The sequence below is a fragment of the Pseudophryne corroboree genome, chromosome 5 (assembly GCF_028390025.1).
Source record: "Pseudophryne corroboree isolate aPseCor3 chromosome 5, aPseCor3.hap2, whole genome shotgun sequence".
Classification (NCBI taxonomy): Eukaryota; Metazoa; Chordata; class Amphibia; order Anura; family Myobatrachidae; genus Pseudophryne; species Pseudophryne corroboree.
In genome coordinates, this window is record NC_086448.1 from 741,059,164 (window position 1) to 741,077,090 (window position 17,927).

The 17,927-nt window shown below is 47.7% G+C and overlaps 1 long non-coding RNA gene across 1 annotated transcript in view; it reads left to right on the forward strand.

Annotated features, from left to right (window-relative positions):
* LOC134928400 (uncharacterized) overlaps positions 1 to 8,587 on the forward strand; it is a 129,639-nt gene extending 121,052 nt beyond the window's left edge. Inside the window, exon 3 of the long non-coding RNA XR_010177911.1 lies at positions 8,200 to 8,587. This is a non-coding gene — a long non-coding RNA (uncharacterized LOC134928400). The remainder of the gene's footprint in view (positions 1 to 8,199) is intronic.
* The last annotated feature ends 9,340 nt before the right edge of the window (positions 8,588 to 17,927 follow it).

Sequence of the window (17,927 nt, forward strand, 5' to 3'; positions counted from 1 at the left end):
GTGGGACGCAGGAAGTAGCACCGAGAACAGGAGCGTGAGGGAGAGTGCACAGGGGCCCTCATTCTGAGTTGTTCGCACGCAAGGTGCTTTTAGCAGGTTTGCACACGCTAAGCCGCCGCCTACTGGGAGTAAATCTTAGTATAGTAAAATTGGGAACGAAAGATTAGCCAAATTGCGAATTGACACTTCTTACCGGTTTCTGAGTAGCTCCACACTTGGCATCTGCGATCAGTTCAGTGCTTGTCGTTCCTGGTTTGACGTCACAAACACACCCAGCGTTCGCCCAGACACTCCTCCGTTTCTTCAGCCAGTCCGGTGTTTTTTCCAGAAACGGTAGCCTTTTTTTGCACACACCCATAAAACGGGCACTTTCCAGCCAGAAACACCCACTTCCTGTCAATCACAGTCCGATCACCAGAACGAAGAAAAAACCTTGTAATGCCGTGAGTAAAATACCTAACTACATTGCAAATTTACTTGGCGCAGTCGCAATGCGGACAGATGTGTGGTCCTGTGTGGAAGTGAGAGGGGGTTGGGAGTTGGTGTGGGTGGTTTGGGGGACAGGGGGAGGGTACGTGGTGGTGTTGGGTTTTGGGTAGCGTTGCAGGTGCAGGTGGTGGGGGATGAGCAGGTGCAGGGCATTTGCACATGTGGGAGTGGTTCCGGTGGTGTTGCAGGTGGGGAAGGGTCGGGTGTGTTGCGTCCAGTGTTGTGGTCCGGTGTGGATGAGGGAGTGGGGTTACATGGGTTGTGGCGGGGTTGGGGTGGATGGGGGAGGGGGTCTTGAGTGGCTGCGGGTGTTGTAGGGGCGGAGGTAGGTATAGTATTTATGTAATACAGTCTCCGGCAGCATCTTCTTGAGTGAGTGGGCACCCAGCAGGAGTCAATTAATACAGTGGCAGCTGGGCGGGCTGCCAGTGACAGCACTGGGTGGCGCTATGTGTGTAATGGCTTGGGGTGGGGGGGCGGCCCCTCGATGGAGCCGTAAGCAATAGGTTGTGGATAGGGATGTTGGCGTAAGGGCGCAGGGTAGGGAGGGCACGGGCAACTTATTTTAGTGTTTGGCAACGTCTCTGTGTGAGCGGGGACTCAGCAGGAGGCAATAACTAAAGTGTCAGCTGAATGGGTCGTTCTGTGGATGGAGTTGTAAGCAATGGAGGGGGCCGGGGTCGAGATGGGGCGCTAACATGCTGGCGCGGGTATGAGACCCCTTACCTGGTGTGGCTCAGTGGGAGGCTTGACGGCGCATACGGGCTGTCACCGGCATTCCAGTGGCAGCTGGACAGGCTGTCAATCAGAGGGCGTCCTGGCGGCAGCTGTCCGATGGTGGGTGGAGTGTGCCGGGGGGCTAGACGGGGGGAGTTGTTAGCAATGTATTGCAGAGGGTCCGCAGTGATTGCGATCTGTGAAAAAAATTGTGGGTCCCTGGGACCCCTCACTTTAAAAAACTGGGGTCCTGCTGCACTGTTTCTGGGTCCCATCATGTATTATGCTTTTGAGATTCCCATATAGCATCAGACGACCACCACACATGCCTTACCTATGCACTATCAGAAGTCACACTCATTCTCCAGTACAAATAATGCTTAGAATTACTTTGCCTTTATCTGACATAGCCAACACGTACAGGCAGGGGGAAAGGTGGCGGGAGGCAGCAGTTGGGGAAAGTGCTGGGATCAGGTGGTAGCTTGGGCAGTGTTGCGTGCAGGTAACATATGGTGGAAAGGGGGTTAAGGGCAGGCAGCAGTTGGTGTTGAGATGGTAGTTAAGGCAGGTAGCAGTTTGGGCAGGGAGGGGATAGAAGGGGAGGGGGTAAGGGCAAGTGGCAGTTGGGGTAGGAAGGGGGGATAAGTTTAGATATCAGGTGGGGCAGTACTGAGGTAAGGAGGGGGTTAGGAGCAGTCAGTGCTGGTGGTAGGAAGGAAATAAGTATATAGATAGAAGCTGGGAAAACAATGGGGGTGTGGGCAAGGGGAGGTTTAGGGGCAGGTAGTGCTGGTGGTAGGGACATATAGCAGTTGGGGCAGTTCTAGGGCAAGGTGGGGGTTTAGGTCAGGGAGGGGTTAAGGGTAGATAGCAGCTGGGGCAAGGAGTGCGTTAGGGGCAGGTAGGGGTGGATAGCTGACATACAAACATCCAGGAGGCAGTGAGTCTGTGTGGAGGTATAGGATAGTGTCCAGCAAGGTGCACACAGTTACTATAGGCGCTCTGTATGCGGTTGGGTATTGTGTTCTGCGCTCCCTACTGAAGTGTGGGATTGTGGGATGTGAAAAATCTGTACAACCTTGGGTCATTTGGAAAAATTTTAAGTACATAGAAAAGAAAAGAAAAATCAGTAAAAATAAAATAACAGTAAAAACAGTTTTTGGTACCACAGTGTCAAAGAAATAATGTACAATGTAAAAGTACAGTATACAGGCAGCATAGGTAGTCAGTGCTGACTGATGGTCCTGCTCCTAATATGTTAATTATGCAGAGTAATACTAATACGGGCACTTACATCTCCCCGGTGGGGGTTAGCAGCGCAAATTCATAATGCAATAGTTCAGTGGATCCTTTTATCTCTATCCATCTGTGTGGATTTGGTTTAAGTGGCATATCTTTCCAGAGGCAATGATGTTGTTACACAGCTGCCTGTTTGCCGCGACTCCTGCAGTGTAGCGATAGCGTCTTGCAGGGATCAGAGTATCTGGGTTTGAAACACGCTGCTGCTAACCACCCTCCGGAGAGATGTAAGTGCCCGTATAAGTATTACTCTCAGCATTAACATATTAGGAGCAGAACCATCAGTCACCACTCACCGCTAACTACCTATGCTGCCCTCTCCATGTAAAAACTAATCTTTATGGACTGCAAGGGTCTGTAATAATGTGACCGGCGGTCGGGATCCCGATGGTCACTATACTGACACTGGAATCCCTATCTCTATCCTGAGCGACAGTCGCCAACTAACAGGGACTGTTCTCACTCGTGGGTGTCCCATAGAGTGGGAATAGGACCTGTGGCGAACGCAGCAAACCACTGAGCCCACAAGGGGCTTCGTTGCGCTCTCAGCTCCCCCCACCCCACCAGGATCCCAGGGTCGGTATGATGACCTCCAGGATCCCAAACACCGGTCTCCCAATACTGACCCGACTGCAAAACTGCCTGTATACTGTACTTTTACATTGTACATTATTTCTTTGACACTGTGGTACCAAAAATATTTTTTACAGATTTTATTTTTACTTTGATTTTTATTTCCTTTTCTATGTACTTACAGTACATGTTACATTTTTATATGTACTATTTCTATGCCACATCTGTTACCTGTAGTAACACACACTTCGTTGAAACTATAAATATTAAACAATTACCCTTATTTAATCTGTAGGTCCTTGGGGGTAGGGGGCTGACTTCTGTGGGGGAGCAGCGGTTCTCAAAGCTAGAAAGTTAGCCAGAAGCACAGGGGGTCGCTGTAAACTGCAGGACGATGGCAGGAACACCAGCGTTGTTGGAATGGCAGCCCCAGAGGAAAGTGGGTCACAGGCAGTACACCTCCGACCCATACGCGGGAAGCCGCCAACTGCAGCATGAAGAGTAACAGCGGGGGTGGCGGCAGTGTGGAGGAGTCACAGCAGGGACCGGCGCATCAGTGATCCCGGCAGCAACAGGGAGCCGGCACTCATCACGTCACGGGTAAGCGGCTGCAGGGATCTTGAGACGCGCGGAGCGGAGGCTACGGGTGACGTTTTGCGCAACGGTGATTGGCTGGCTGGGGTGACAGCAACGGTGATTGGACGGGCTGCATGGGGGCGGAGCGGAGTGTGCACCAATGCCTGTTGAGGGGGCGGTTAGCTTGGGAGTGTGCACCAATGGGAGCCGCGACGGAGGCTTGATCTGCCCAATCGCAGCCTGAGTCCAGTGTCAGGGATTGCGGAGGGGAAGGGCTGCCAGGGCATAGTTCGATGGGGGGGCGGAGTGTAGTTTCTTACCAATGTCTGGCGAGGGGGGGGGCGGGCTGGTTTGTAGTGGGCACCAATGGCTGGCGTGGGGGGGCGGAGCCGCGACGGACGCTTGATGTGGTGCAGTTGTCTCTGCACAATCTCGTCCAGAGTACAGTGTCAGGTATTGCATAGATATAGATTACATGGATCTCCTATGGCTGTCTCCTATATATTAGGGCAGACTACATAGGCCAGTCCGGCCAGCTATGTGACTCCGCCCACCTATGTGACTCCGCCCAGCGTTAGCAAATGAATCACAAGGTCACAGAATAGGGCTATTATATAGGAGATGATTATGAGTCTGCCCACATCTTGCCCATCTATGGTAATAAGATTGTTTACTATAAACGCTTTATAGATGACATTTTCATGTTGTGGGATGGCACTGAACTGGAATTTTGTTGTATGATAGAGCATTTGAATAATCTGGACTCCACTGTGCGATTTACATTCCAATATGATGTCTATTCATTTCCCTGATCTCACGATTTTCCGTGATGGTACCAAACTGGGTACGACTTTATTTAGTAAAGAGACGGACCATAACATGATCTTACATGCCACAAGTAACCATCCACCATCTCTCAAATCCAGTCTACCTACTTCACAGTTCATGCGAGTGTTGAGGAACAATACAGACCCAGATACCGTGGAAGTACAGATCTTGGAAATGAAAACTCGTTTTCGGGAGAGGGGGTACAAAATTATTACTATAAATACTTGCCTACGTAAGGCGCGCTCTAGGCTAGTGGAGGTGAAACCAGTGAAAGAGAAACGTATGATATACGTCACACAATTTGATACAAAAGCACCTGGTATTAGGAATTCACTCAGGAGGCACTGGCCGCTATTGAAGTCTGATCCAAAATTTAAGGACATGTTTGAACACCCACCCATGATGACCTTTAGACGAGGACACAACCTGAAACAATTGCTGATGCATCCAGCACGACAAACTGCTTGTGGAGAGAATAGCTGGTTGAGCTCACAGAGGAAGGGTTGCGTCAAGTAACTGGGGTGTGTGACATGCCATGCTATGTTAGTTGGTGACAAGTTCCCACATCCTTTGAGCAGAAAATTAATAAGTATTCGTTACCGGCTGCACTGCCGGTTAGACCATGTAATTTACATGTTGTGTCCATGTGGTCTCCCCTATGTGGGGATGACCATCTGTATGTTCAGAGAGAGGATGGCGAACCATCGATGCTCGATCCATCAAGCACTACAGACAGGTCAAACGGATAAACCTGTTGCCCAACCTTTTTTTAGATGCAGGATATCAAGTGGCATCTCTCAAGTGCAGAATTAATGACTGGGTTTCCATCCCGAGGAGAGGGGAAGACCGGGCATTATTGTTGAAAAAACTTGAAGCCAGATGGATCTATAGACTGGGTTCAGTAGCGCCGAATGGACTAAACGAGTCTAACCCACTCAATTTTTTTCTACGATAAGCAAAAAGGAGCCTTTGGATTGGTCCCTGGATGATATGGGAGTACCTGGCTATATGTTTTTTTGCTGATATATTAATTTCCATAGAATAGGGGTCTCTTTATGCGGAGGAAACCCCTAAAAAAATTAGTGTTTGACCGATACACTCTTTTTTTTCTTGTTATAGTGGCTTTTTTTGTAGGGGGGGTTTGTGTTTTTGTATGTGTTTGTTATTGCTTTATGTTGTTTTTAATCTTAGTATGTGGATTGATGCTGTAGTGTTTATAGGGTGGATATGGACCACTAGGGTTATGAACTGCGGTTGTTACATCATGGATGCCCTGTGGATAGATGATGAAATTTCAATATTTACCTTGTCCACCTTATTACACCAGTAGCAACACTGTCTGATTTGATGAGATTCGGGGATTGTTTTTACTGTGCTTACTGGCTCTAGAATCCCTGTGCTGTAGTATGCATCCACGGCAATAGTGCTTGTCTGCTAAATAAGTAGATGGTTTCTCTATGAGAACTTGACATGCACACTATTTGTATGGATTTTTGCTTGTGATTACCCTGCTAGATCGCATCCAAGTAAGTTTTTTTGAGCATTGCGGCATTGCTAGGATACAGCGATTGCTCTTCCTGTTTGTGCTCCATTCAGCGGTGCCCCACTTCCGATCAGATGATGCGTGCGTTCCAGAGACCAGAAGTGGGTCACGCTGGTGTGTGCGGCCCGCTATGATCTTAGCTTGCTATGTTAGACTATTTACTGCATATGGTGAGTTGTTTGCTGTGGATATGGACTGCAGCATGTGGCTTTTTGATCATTTAGAGCTTGTTACATGTTAGTGTGTTTGTTATGTGAGTTTATGGTGTAATATGTCGCCTTATGATCACGTCATTTGCTGCCAAGTCAGGCAGGACCAGCTTTGCTGCTGGATTCCTGGGACAGTATATTTCTTTACTTTCTGCTGTATTGTTGCTGTTTAGTGCCTCCTGATGAAGGCCCATTGAGGGCCGAAAGCGCTTGAGAATGATACTTCTAACTACTGTGTGGATTATGTAAAGTATACCATAATAAATTAAGTTATAGACATTGAATAAGCCTAGACAGTGACCCCTCTGTATTGCTTTCTAAGAATAAATATTCAGGTATTCAACTGGATGTTATTATTTTATTTTTAAACTCCAGAGTGACCATTTGTAAAAAGGCTACATTACCCATTAAGGGATTACCCCTACATTAGTGATTAGCGCACCTGAGGTAACCCCCCCACACATAACTATTTCAGTCCCCACTAGCAGGGGACTACCTGTAAGGTGCTGCTGAGATTATATGTTAGCGCGGTCAAAAGGGAATTTGTTTGAGATAGATAGATAGATAGATAGATAGATAGATAGATAGATAGATAGATAGATAGATAGATAGATAGATAGATAGAGAGATAGAATATGTATTATTTTTTATGCACTTGGGTGGTCATTCCGAGTTGTTCGCTAGGTGTTTTCGTTCGCTGTGCAGCGATCAGGCAAAAAAATCGGCAATTCTGCGCATGCATATGCGGCGCAATGCGCACGTGCGACGTACTTTCACAACAGCCGTTGCAGTTTCACACAAGGTCTAGCGACGCTTTTCAGTCGCAATGCTGACCGCAGAGTGATTGACAGGAAGTGGGTGTTTCTGGGTGTCAACTGACCGTTTTCAGGGAGTGAGTGAAAAAACGCAGGCGTGCCAGATAAAAACGCAGGCGTGACTGGTGAAACGTAGGCGTGGCTGGCCGAACGCAGGGCGTGTTCGTGACGTCAAAACAGGAACTAAATAGTCTGCAGTGATCGCAAGCTAGGAGTAGGTCTGGAGCTACTCTGAAGCTGCACAAAATTATTTTGTAGCCGCTGTGCGATCCTTTGGTTCGCATTTCTGCTAAGCTAAGATACACTCCCAGAGGGCGGCGGCTTAGCGTTAGCACGGCTGCTAAAAGCAGCTAGCGAGCGGACAACTCGGAATGAGGGCCTCTGTTTTAATTTTCAGCATTTTGATTTGATGTAAAATTTGTCATTTTGAGGCCATTAATAAGGGACAAGATGACCAATATGTTTTAAAATGCCAACAAGCCCAATTCATTTGCACAGAAGCAGCGTTTGGGGTTGTTTCTCTCAGTAATTTGCCTAAATATTTATCCCAGCTGCTGCTTGTTCATAAGGGTTTAATACTTGTTATACTTCCAATAAATCACGTTTTGCACTTCATCTGATCTTTTCGGGTTGCAATAAAACAGATTGTTTTTAATGGATGCTCTAGCAATGAAAAATATCTGTGTTAGGTGGAAAAAACAAATTGATGCTTTTTCAATTCCATTTAATGGCATAAGAATCTTCACAGCCTGCTGTGAAAAATATTCTCTTAATGATAGGCCTGTGGCACAACTTAAAGAGTCATCAAGAAATAAATGCTCTGCTGTCTGTTTGGCAGCTTGGTGTCCCTTAATTGAAGTATTATAAGAATCTGTGCAGAGGAATAGCCTCCGGGGTTTTATAACTAAATAGCACGGACACTTTCGATGAGACATGCAGATGAAGACGTGTCAATTTTTGAGACCTGATTCATTTTATGCCCATCCTTGCTGGTGGGTAACAACACAGTATATTTACTTTGATTGTGATTGGTTAATACCAATATTATACAGATAATGATAACTTTATTCAGATAAATTAAATTACAGTAATGCCGAATGTTATGATATGGATGTTGCAGTGGGTCAACATAAAGTTTTCTTCTTTTTAGCATAATGTTTAATGTGCCTTCCACACCTGCTGTACCACCGCTTCCGTGGGACTCCATTACTCTCCCTCACTCTTTGATTTTGGGGGTCCTCTGAGACGCAAAGTGCTGTGTTGCCTGCTGCACATTACCACACCTCCACAAGCTGCATGAACTTTGAAATAATTGAGCATGGTACCTAAGATGGATGATGGTGAGATAAAGATGGAGCCACTGGCGCCAAGTAATGCAAAGTACCCTGTAATGCAAATTCCCCCTGCTTAGCTAATTTACATATATGTAAATTGGAAAAAATAAAACTAATCAGAAAATTATAGATTTAAATAATAAATACACCTCAACAATGCTGTTGCATGTAATACATCTGTGGCCACAGTAGCAGATGCGCGGGGGGGGGGATTGGAAGGGCCGATGCACAGGATGATTCTCCCCCCCCCCCCCCCCCCCCCCAACATACATCTTCTCTAGAGACACTTTGGGAAGTCACGACCTTCCTCTCCCATCTGGGGCCGTGCTCCCAGCCTGCTCCACCTCCCCACTCACTGACGTCTGGCGCAGTATACAGTGGAGGAGGTGGCTGTGTGCTATGGGGAGGAGAGGGAGGCCACAGCCACCTGGAGTATCTATGGAGGAGGGATGTGTGTTACAGGGGGGAATCCCCCAGATTGCAATCTATCTGGAGCCACCTGTTACTATTACTAACTTATATTAATCTGATAAATCTACCATTTTTTGGATAACATTGTGTATTAAAATTATTATTTTGCTCTATTGATTAAGTGCCCCTGGGATGAGAGCACCTAAAGGATAGTTGAAGCACCATCCATAACTGTGGTAATGAATTACTGTATGGGAATATAGCTATAGGTAAGGAATATATCTATACCTAAATGCATGTTTTCTAAAGCCTTGTGTATACAGATGGAGCCATCTTTATCTTGGCCTTTAATAGGATTAATTGAGCCAGTGCTGTCCGACTTAATCCGCTGCTGTAATGATTTAATCCCCTACTGTATTGTTCTCTCTGTATTGTATTGCAGCTGAGAACAATAGATGAAGGTCTTATGCTAATAAACCATGGTGTGCCTAGGTGCAGCAGAGAAGCCAAGATGAATGTGGCTCCATCTGTATATGTGAAATGGATATGTGTAGGGTGATAACCTGGTATATTGGATTTTTACTGTATTTATGTGCATCCTTTGAACGGTATGGGTATCAGTTTGGGCTGGGGGTAACTACAAGGGAACTGGTGCTGGCTGTGTGATACACTAGCACGAGGGGACTGGAGAGAATCTTCCAGAGGCCCCTCGTGCCAGGACAGCACTAGCGATGGTGGAAGATCCGAAGGAGTGCGGGTGGCCGGCAGCTGTGATAGAGAGCGCTAAACGGAGAGGCTGCAGTGAGAGATCTGGTAGGAGGAACAATGCGGCAGCTCTGGTGCGCTGGGGTTCACGGTGTCCGGCGGCTTCAGCTAGGAGAGTCCCGATCGCTCATTCCGCTGATAGAGGGGGTGGAGGGTCCGGTGCCCAGCCGCTTTCCGGGTGGCCCTGCGGGGGAAACAGGACGGAGAGTGCTTACCGGTGGGGGCAAACAATACAAAGAACAGAGAGAACACACGGTCATGCGCCAGAGAGCAGCCTGAATTTAGTGGTATAAGTGTCACCAACACTTAGACATACAAATTAGAAAGGATTACCACATCAAACCTCAGGCGCTTCTCTAAAGGTTTGTCATGGAACTGACTCGCATCAATATCTTAGTGATGTTAAAACCTTTAAAATATAATAAAACACATAACATAGTGTGAAACTGTCATGGATAAAATAATATATAACAAAGCTTCCTAGTGCAGACTCGTACCAAATATGATGGTCTACTCTAGGTAGACAATAATCGCTGTGTACTGAGCGGATCACCGATTCGCATATGCCTCAATCCTTCCTCAGTTCTTATGGAACAAGGTCCTTTCTCCAGATAGCCCATACACAGTGCAGGGCCGAAACTAGGATTTTTGTCACCCGGGGCAAGGTAGTCATTTGACACCCCCCCCCCCCCCCCCCCCCCCCCGGCAAAAAAAAAAGAAAAATCTTTTACAATAAATAAATAAAAATAATAATAAAAAAAATTAAAATAAATAAATACATGAATAAAAATATTATATATATATATATATATATCTCTTTCAGAACTTTTTTACCTGAAAAATTGCATTTTCTAACATGAATTTCATATCCAGGAAAAAGTGTCCCCATTTTACACAGTACGACAGGCAAGTGTCCCCATTCCCCATTTTACACATTGCGGCAGACAGGTGACCCCATTTTACACATTGCGGCAGACAGGTGTCCCCATTTTACACATTGCGGCAGGAAAAAGTGTCCCCATTTTACACATTGCGGCAGACAGGTGACCCCATTTTACACATTGCGGCAGACAGGTGTCCCCATTTTACACATTGCGGCAGGAAAAAGTGTCCCCATTTTACACATTGCGGCAGGAAAAAGTGTCCCCATTTTACACATTGCGGCAGGCACAGGTCCCCATTTTACACAGTACGCTGGCAAGTGTCCCCATTTTACACATAGCGGCAGGCACGTGTCCCCATTTTACACAGTACGCTGGCAAGTGTCCCCATTTTACACATTGCGGCAGGAAAAAGTGTCCCCATTTGACACATTGCGGCAGGCACGTGTCCCCATTTTACACAGTACGCTGGCAAGTGTCCCCATTTTACACATTGCGGCAGGAAAAAGTGTCACCATTTTACACATTGCGGCAGGAAAAAGTGTCCCCATTTTACACATTGCGGCAGGCACAGGTCCCCATTTTACACATTGCGGCAGGAAAAAGTGTCCCCATTTTACACATTGCGGCAGGCACAGGTCCCCATTTTACACATTGCGGCAGGAAAAAGTGTCCCCATTTTACACATTGCGGCAGGCACAGGTCCCCATTTTACACAGTACGCTGGCAAGTGTCCCCATTTTACACATTGCGGCAGGCACAGGTCCCCATTTCACACAGTACGCTGGCAAGTGTCCCCATTTTACACATTGCGGCAGGCACAGGTCCCCATTTTACACAGTACGCTGGCAAGTGTCCCCATTTTACACATTGTGGCAGGAAAAAGTGTCCCCATTTTACACATTGAGGCAGGCACAGGTCCCCATTTTACACATTGCGGCAGGCACAGGTCCCCATTTTACACATTGCGGCAGGACGGTGGTGGAGAGAGAGAGGAAGGGAGAGGGGCTGACTTACATTTGAAGCGGTTCTCGCCGCTCTTCAGCCGCCTCTCCCTCCTCGTCCGGTCTGCGCGGCTCCCCCTTCTCCCTCCTCCGGCGGGGTTTCGTGGAATGACGCGTTTGCGCCGCGACGTCACGACGCAATCGCGTCATTCCGCGAAACCCCGCCCCCCGAGCTGGGCACTCGGGAGAAGGGGGTTTCAACGTTATAAAAGTGCCGCGGCGGGTGTTAGGGGGTCTCGGCGCCCCCTCCAATCCGGCGCCCAGGTCGCCTGCCCCCCTAGCCCCCCCCCTAGTTTCGGCCCTGCACAGTGATATATGAATGAAGAGGAACTTGATAGTGCATTATCGTAACATAATTTTAATAAAACATCACAGCAAACAAACACAATAAGCAGGTGGACTCTCAACAAGATTTTTGGTCTAAAGATAGTAGTAGACAAATGTGCATTAATAATTTACCCAGGCGTCCCCAGGAGTCGTCATCAACCGCCGAGTGAGTCCTCCACGTGCCAACAGGATACCTCCATCCTGCTGTGATGTTTTATTAAAATTATCTTCCGATAATGCACTATCAAGTTCCTCTACATTCATATATCACCGTGTATGGGCTATCTGGAGAAAGGACCTTGGGGGTAATTCCAAGTTGATCGCAGCAGGAATTTTTTTAGCAGTTGGGCAAAACCATGTGCACTGCAGGGGGGGCAGATATAACATTTGCAGAGAGAGTTAGATTTGGGTGGGTTATTTCGTTTCTGTGCAGGGTAAATACTGGCTGCTTTATTTTTACACTGCAATTTAGATTGCAGATTGAACTCACCACACCCAAATCTAACTCTCTCTGCACATGTTATATCTGCCTCCCCTGCAGTGCACATGGTTTTGCCCAGTTGCTATCAAAAATCCTGCTGCGATCAACTTGGAATTACCCCCTTGTTCCATAAGAACTGAGGAAGGATTGAGGCATATGCGAATCGGTGATCCGTTCAGTACACAGCGATTATTGTCTACTTAGAGTAGACCATCATATTTGGTACGAGTCTGCACTAGGAAGCTTTGTTATATATTATTTTATCCATGGCAGTTTCACACTATGTTATGTGTTTTATTATATTTTAAAGGTTTTAACATCACTAAAATTTTGATGCCAGTTCCATGACAAACCTTTAGAGAAGCGCCCGAGGTTTGATGTGGTAATCCTTTCTTACCGGTGGGGGCAGCTGGAAGATTCCCTGGTCAGCGTCAGTGGAGCATAGCCGTCAGCGCTGTGGAGAGGGGTTATGTAAACCAATCCCTGTCATCTGGGACAAGGACGGCAGCAGGAAGCAGAGCGCTGAAATGGGGACTACTGACGTGACAGGAGGCAGTGCTAGCCAGGTACCTGTTGTGGTACAGTCGGGCTGTGGACAGAGAGTGTGAACCGAGTGCTGTGTCGATAAGGTGACAGGGATAACGGTAAAGGCTGATCCGGGGTCTCTCTTCTAATAGAGGTGGAGATGGGGCAGCCCTGCCAGTAAGTGAAGGCAGAGGAGGAGTTGGGGGAGCACCTTCCAATAAACAGATAATAAGGGAGGTACCTGGAGTATTGATATATGCACATCTCCATAGTCATTTAACCCACCCCTAGTTTGTCTATGATTAATGCAACCAGCCTCACAGTATTGAGGATAGAGAGGGGAGAGTACTGCTTGCATAATGTGGTACCCTGCAGGGTCCCTGAACAGCCCAGTAGTAAGCCCTGCATGCTGTAGATAAAAGTACAGGACTTCCTGGAGATAATGTATCCTGGTGCCATTAAGGATTAGAGATGGGGTGGGACCTACCCAGGGGTTTGATTGACAGGCTGATGAGAGGAGACTGGATTGGCTGGTGGAAGAGCAGGAAGAGGTGGATTTTGAGGACTCAGTGTGAGGAGTGCAGCAGCATGGAAGGAAGCAGGAGAGTGAGCTGGTAAGGTAACCAGGCGGACAGGATAAGTTGCCACCACTGACTGCACTAGTGATCGGTGGCTAGCTAGGAGAGTGCTGCTAGCAGAGGTTCCAGTGACACAGCCAGCCATACAACACCGGGTGTGGGCGACACCCCAGCGGGAGAAACAAAGCAGAGTTTGGAAGTTCGGTGACTGCACGACCCGTGGAGCGCCTCGCAGACAAGGAGCAGCCGCGTGTGCAGCGGTGAAGACTGCACATACCGGTGAGACACCACATTTTGGAAAGAGTTAGGGAAAGACACTGACAGTCACCACATCACATGCATCTGAGACACCATTGCAACCCCCATGGTCAGCACCTGTGAATTAAGACCACCCCTGCTCATTTACCCTGTTCCTAAAGTACTCTGAAGGGTAAAAAAGGGTCCACACAGCCGTTACTCCACTGTCCTACCTAACGGGATAGACTGACCAAACCAGATTACGCACCCCTCCCTAGACGGGGACTGTATCCTAATTGGAGGGCTACAAAATACTAACTCTCTTGTAAGAAGAGGGGCTACCCAGGCGGGCTATAAGCCGGTTGGAGTGCGCATATCATTACTTACACTGATTTATGGAGAGACAGCGACACCTACTGACTGTTATTGGGATGAACCCAGGTTGTATGCAGATATTTACCTGAACCAGCAGCAGGTCTCCTGCATAACAGATGCCCCAGAGGGAGAGTTAATAACTGGAAAAGGATACACGTTGCTCGAGAGATATTTAATAAACGCAAGGGGATGCCTCAGTAAACTCCTGTGCACAGGTCAAAAGACAACCCGGGTTGCTGTGAACATACCTCGCACCATTGGGTACCCAATAGAGACATAATTTGGTGCATCAAGGTCATTAAGAAATACGTGAAGTTAGTATTGAGGTTAGAGAAGTATTGTATTAATATTGTGGTTTTGCATGCAAAGTGCGTGTTTATTGGCAAATAGTGTCGCCTTCCAGTATTAGTGGTATTGCTGCGGTTTGTCCTAGTGAATTGTTATTTACAGAACCTAATGGGCTGGTTGGTCCCGGGTGAAGCAGCGTATCACCCATATTTCGAAAAGCTGTGGCCGACCTAAGTGTTTCATAAGTGTTAATGCAATTCTATGTCGTTTTGGTGATTACTATGTTGTACGCGTTCTATAGCTAGAGTAATAGTTGTTTACACAAAAGTTCATTATCTGCAATTGACATTCAGGCACACAAAAGTATATTACCTGCATTTGATATTTGAGATTCATCCACAATCGAATAGTTAATAAAACAGATGCAGTTGGAAAATTGTTATTCCTTTCATTGAAGTGTAGTTGCCTCCTCATTCACCAGAAACAAAGTACAAAGATTCTCCAGAGTTGCATCCAGTGAACGGAGGTAAGGAAAGACTCACCCGGTCACCACATAAAATTTGGCATCAACGAACAGGATCCGAGTGCAATCAGGAGAAAACTCAGTAATTGAAAGATGGAACAACAACAGGCTGCAGGAGGAGGAGCACCACCAGTAGTACAGAACCAGGAACAAGAACAACAGGCAACCCCGGTAACGACACCGAATGTTCCAATAACCTTACCCTACTACTTTGGGGCGCCGTGGCTTCCAACCTATAGCGGAGATGCCAACAAGCCACAGTGTACCACATTTACAGAATTCAAAAATAAACTCAAATCTACGTTCCGGTTGTATACCTTGAACGAACAGCAGAAAGTCGAGATTCTGGTAGGTCAACTCACAGGGTCAGCTCTAAGAGAAGTCATATCCTGGCCCACTGAAAACAAGAAAGAGGTAGACCAGATCTTAAAGATATTGTCCACTACTTTTGAGACAAAAACCTTACCTGAGTTAAAAATTAAGCTGTATGCGCGCAAACAGCAACCGGGCGAGACCCTCCGAGACTACGCCCTGAGTTTACAAGAGACACTAAGAGCGATCCAAGCAGTTGACAAAGATGAAGTCAGAAATGCAGATGAAGCGCTAACGGTTCAGTTTATTGAAGGAGCCTCAAGGGAGAGTGTCAAAACCCAACTATGACTACTCAAAATGCAAATGCCGGGTAAAACCTTCCTAGACTTCAAGGAAGCCGCCGTCACAATAACTGGCAACCAATCGGGAAGAGAAGAAGAGTACCCAGAGCTGGTGGACTTCAGAGAATCCTCAGAGCTGATGGGAGCTACTGCTTCCAGTCCGGAAAGACCAAAACGAGTCAGAGATCCAGTGGTGCAGAGTAGTCAGCACTCCTCAGGAGATCAGATACAAACCCCACGCAAGCAGATGGAAGAGTTAACGGTGGGGATGGAAGAGATCCAGAGAGAAATGTGACTCCTAGCGAGACCACCGACACCCAATTCTGGAGAACCTAGATGGAGGTCCGAGTAACAGAGGTCGGCCAGAAGTCGCTGGGAACCACCTCGAGAGTACGGGCGGCGATCTTCAGACCAGTTCGACAGCCAGGGTCGTCCCGTTTGTCGTCTGCCAGGGAATAGGGCATATTAAGAGGAACTGCGATCAGATCGAACATTTAAACTCCAACACCCCGAGGGCGAGGGTCGAACCTTGGGGAGAACATCGGGAGTAGATCCAGACCCAGAACAATGGAGGCCCCAATACATAGGACAATGCCCGACATTACCCATGGTCATCAATGGAGTAGAGACCCTGGCGATGCTTGACACGGGGTCACAAATCACGACAATACAGCTTTCCACTCTGCAAAGACATTGGGTAGAAGAACAGTTGCTGTCGCCACCACCTAGCTGGCTCCAACTAATTGCCAGTAATGGCCTAGTGCTCTCATGTGCGGGCTATTGGGAAGCCGACATTAAGATCGGGGCGACACGGTTACCCAAGCAGGGATGTTTGGTCACCACAACCAGCGAGGAGAAAGTAGCTCCCATAATTTTGGGGATGAAAGTCTTGCAAAGATGCCAGGACGAACTGGTCGCGACACTGAGAGGTAAATTGACCAAAAGCCGTGCCTTCCAGCCAGCAAGTTTTAAAAAAAACGATCAAGATACTCCAAGGGCATCAGAGGTTTGTGCAGAACACGGGAGAAATTGGCAAGATTGGGTTGACGGATAGGAAGGCTGTGAAGTTACAGCCCAATTCTGAAACCATCCTATGGGGAAAAGCCCGCTGTGGACCAGGTGGTTGCAAGTATGAAGCACTCATCGAGTCAGGTTTGCTCTCTGCGAGACAGGAGGTCATTGTAGCAAGTTCCCTGGTGACCATGGAGAATGGGAGGGTCCCAGTGAGAGTACTAAACCCACACAACCACGTAGTCAAGCTATATCGGAACCAGCCACTGGCTACCTTACTGTGGACCACATTTCAAGATGTACTACATCTGATGTCACCAGCCAAGCAGTGTAATGCGAAGGTAGAAGAAGATACGGGTGAAGATCAAGGTGCGATGAGGTTGGGTGAAGAAATACGTATAGGCGACGCAGGAACTCAAGACGAACACCGACAAGGGGTCTTGCAGGTCGTGCGAGAAAATATGGACGCGTTTAGTAATAGCCCAACGGAGTTGGGGATTGTGGAGAACATCCAGCACCAAATTCCCACAGGCGACGCACGCCCCATCAAGGAACGACATCGTCCGGTGGCCCCAGGACTATACCAACCAGTCCGACAGATGCTGGAAGACATGAGAAGCAATGGCATTATTCGAGAGAGTCACAGCCCATGGACGGCACCGATGGTGTTGGTGAAGAAAAAAGATGGCCAGCTACGCTTCTGGTGGATTATAGGAAGCTGAACAGCGTAACCTACCGGGATGCATATCCTTTACCTTGCATCGAGGAATCATTGACGGCCCTTAACGCTGCTACTTCTCAACCTTAGACTTGACCAGCGGTTATTGGCAGGAACAGATGGCAGAGGCCGATAAAGAGAAGATGGCATTCATTACGCCCATGGGGTTGTACGAATTCTACTGCATGCCGTTCGGGCTGTGCAATGCTCTGGCCACATTCCAGCGAGTGATGTAGCATTGCCTGGGGCACCGGAATTTCGAAATTGTGCTGCTGTATCTGGACGATATCATTACATTTTCCAGGACCTACCCCGAACATCTCCAGCACCTACGGGAGGTATTCCAACAACTAGCGAAGTACGGGTTGAAATTGAAACCAAGTAAGTGCCATCTCTTGAAACCCGAAGTCCAATACTTGGGACACATTATTAACGCGGAAGGAGTCTCTCCAGATCCGGAGAAGATCAAAGCCGTACTAGAGTGGCCCGTCCCACGTACCGTCAAGGACATCCGACGATTCCTCGGGTTCGTCGGCTATTATAGGAGGTTCATCCAAGACTTTGCTAAGGTGGCCACACCATTGACTGAGCTACTCCGGGGAATCCCCAAAGATGGGTACAACCGAAAGGTCCTGGTGGAGTGGAGTGAGACCCATCAGTCATCATTCGACGACTTGAAGAAGGCGCTAACAGAAGCACCCCTCCTAGCCTATCCTGACTACAGCATCCTCTTCCGGCTGTACACAGATGCCAGCAAACAAGGGCTA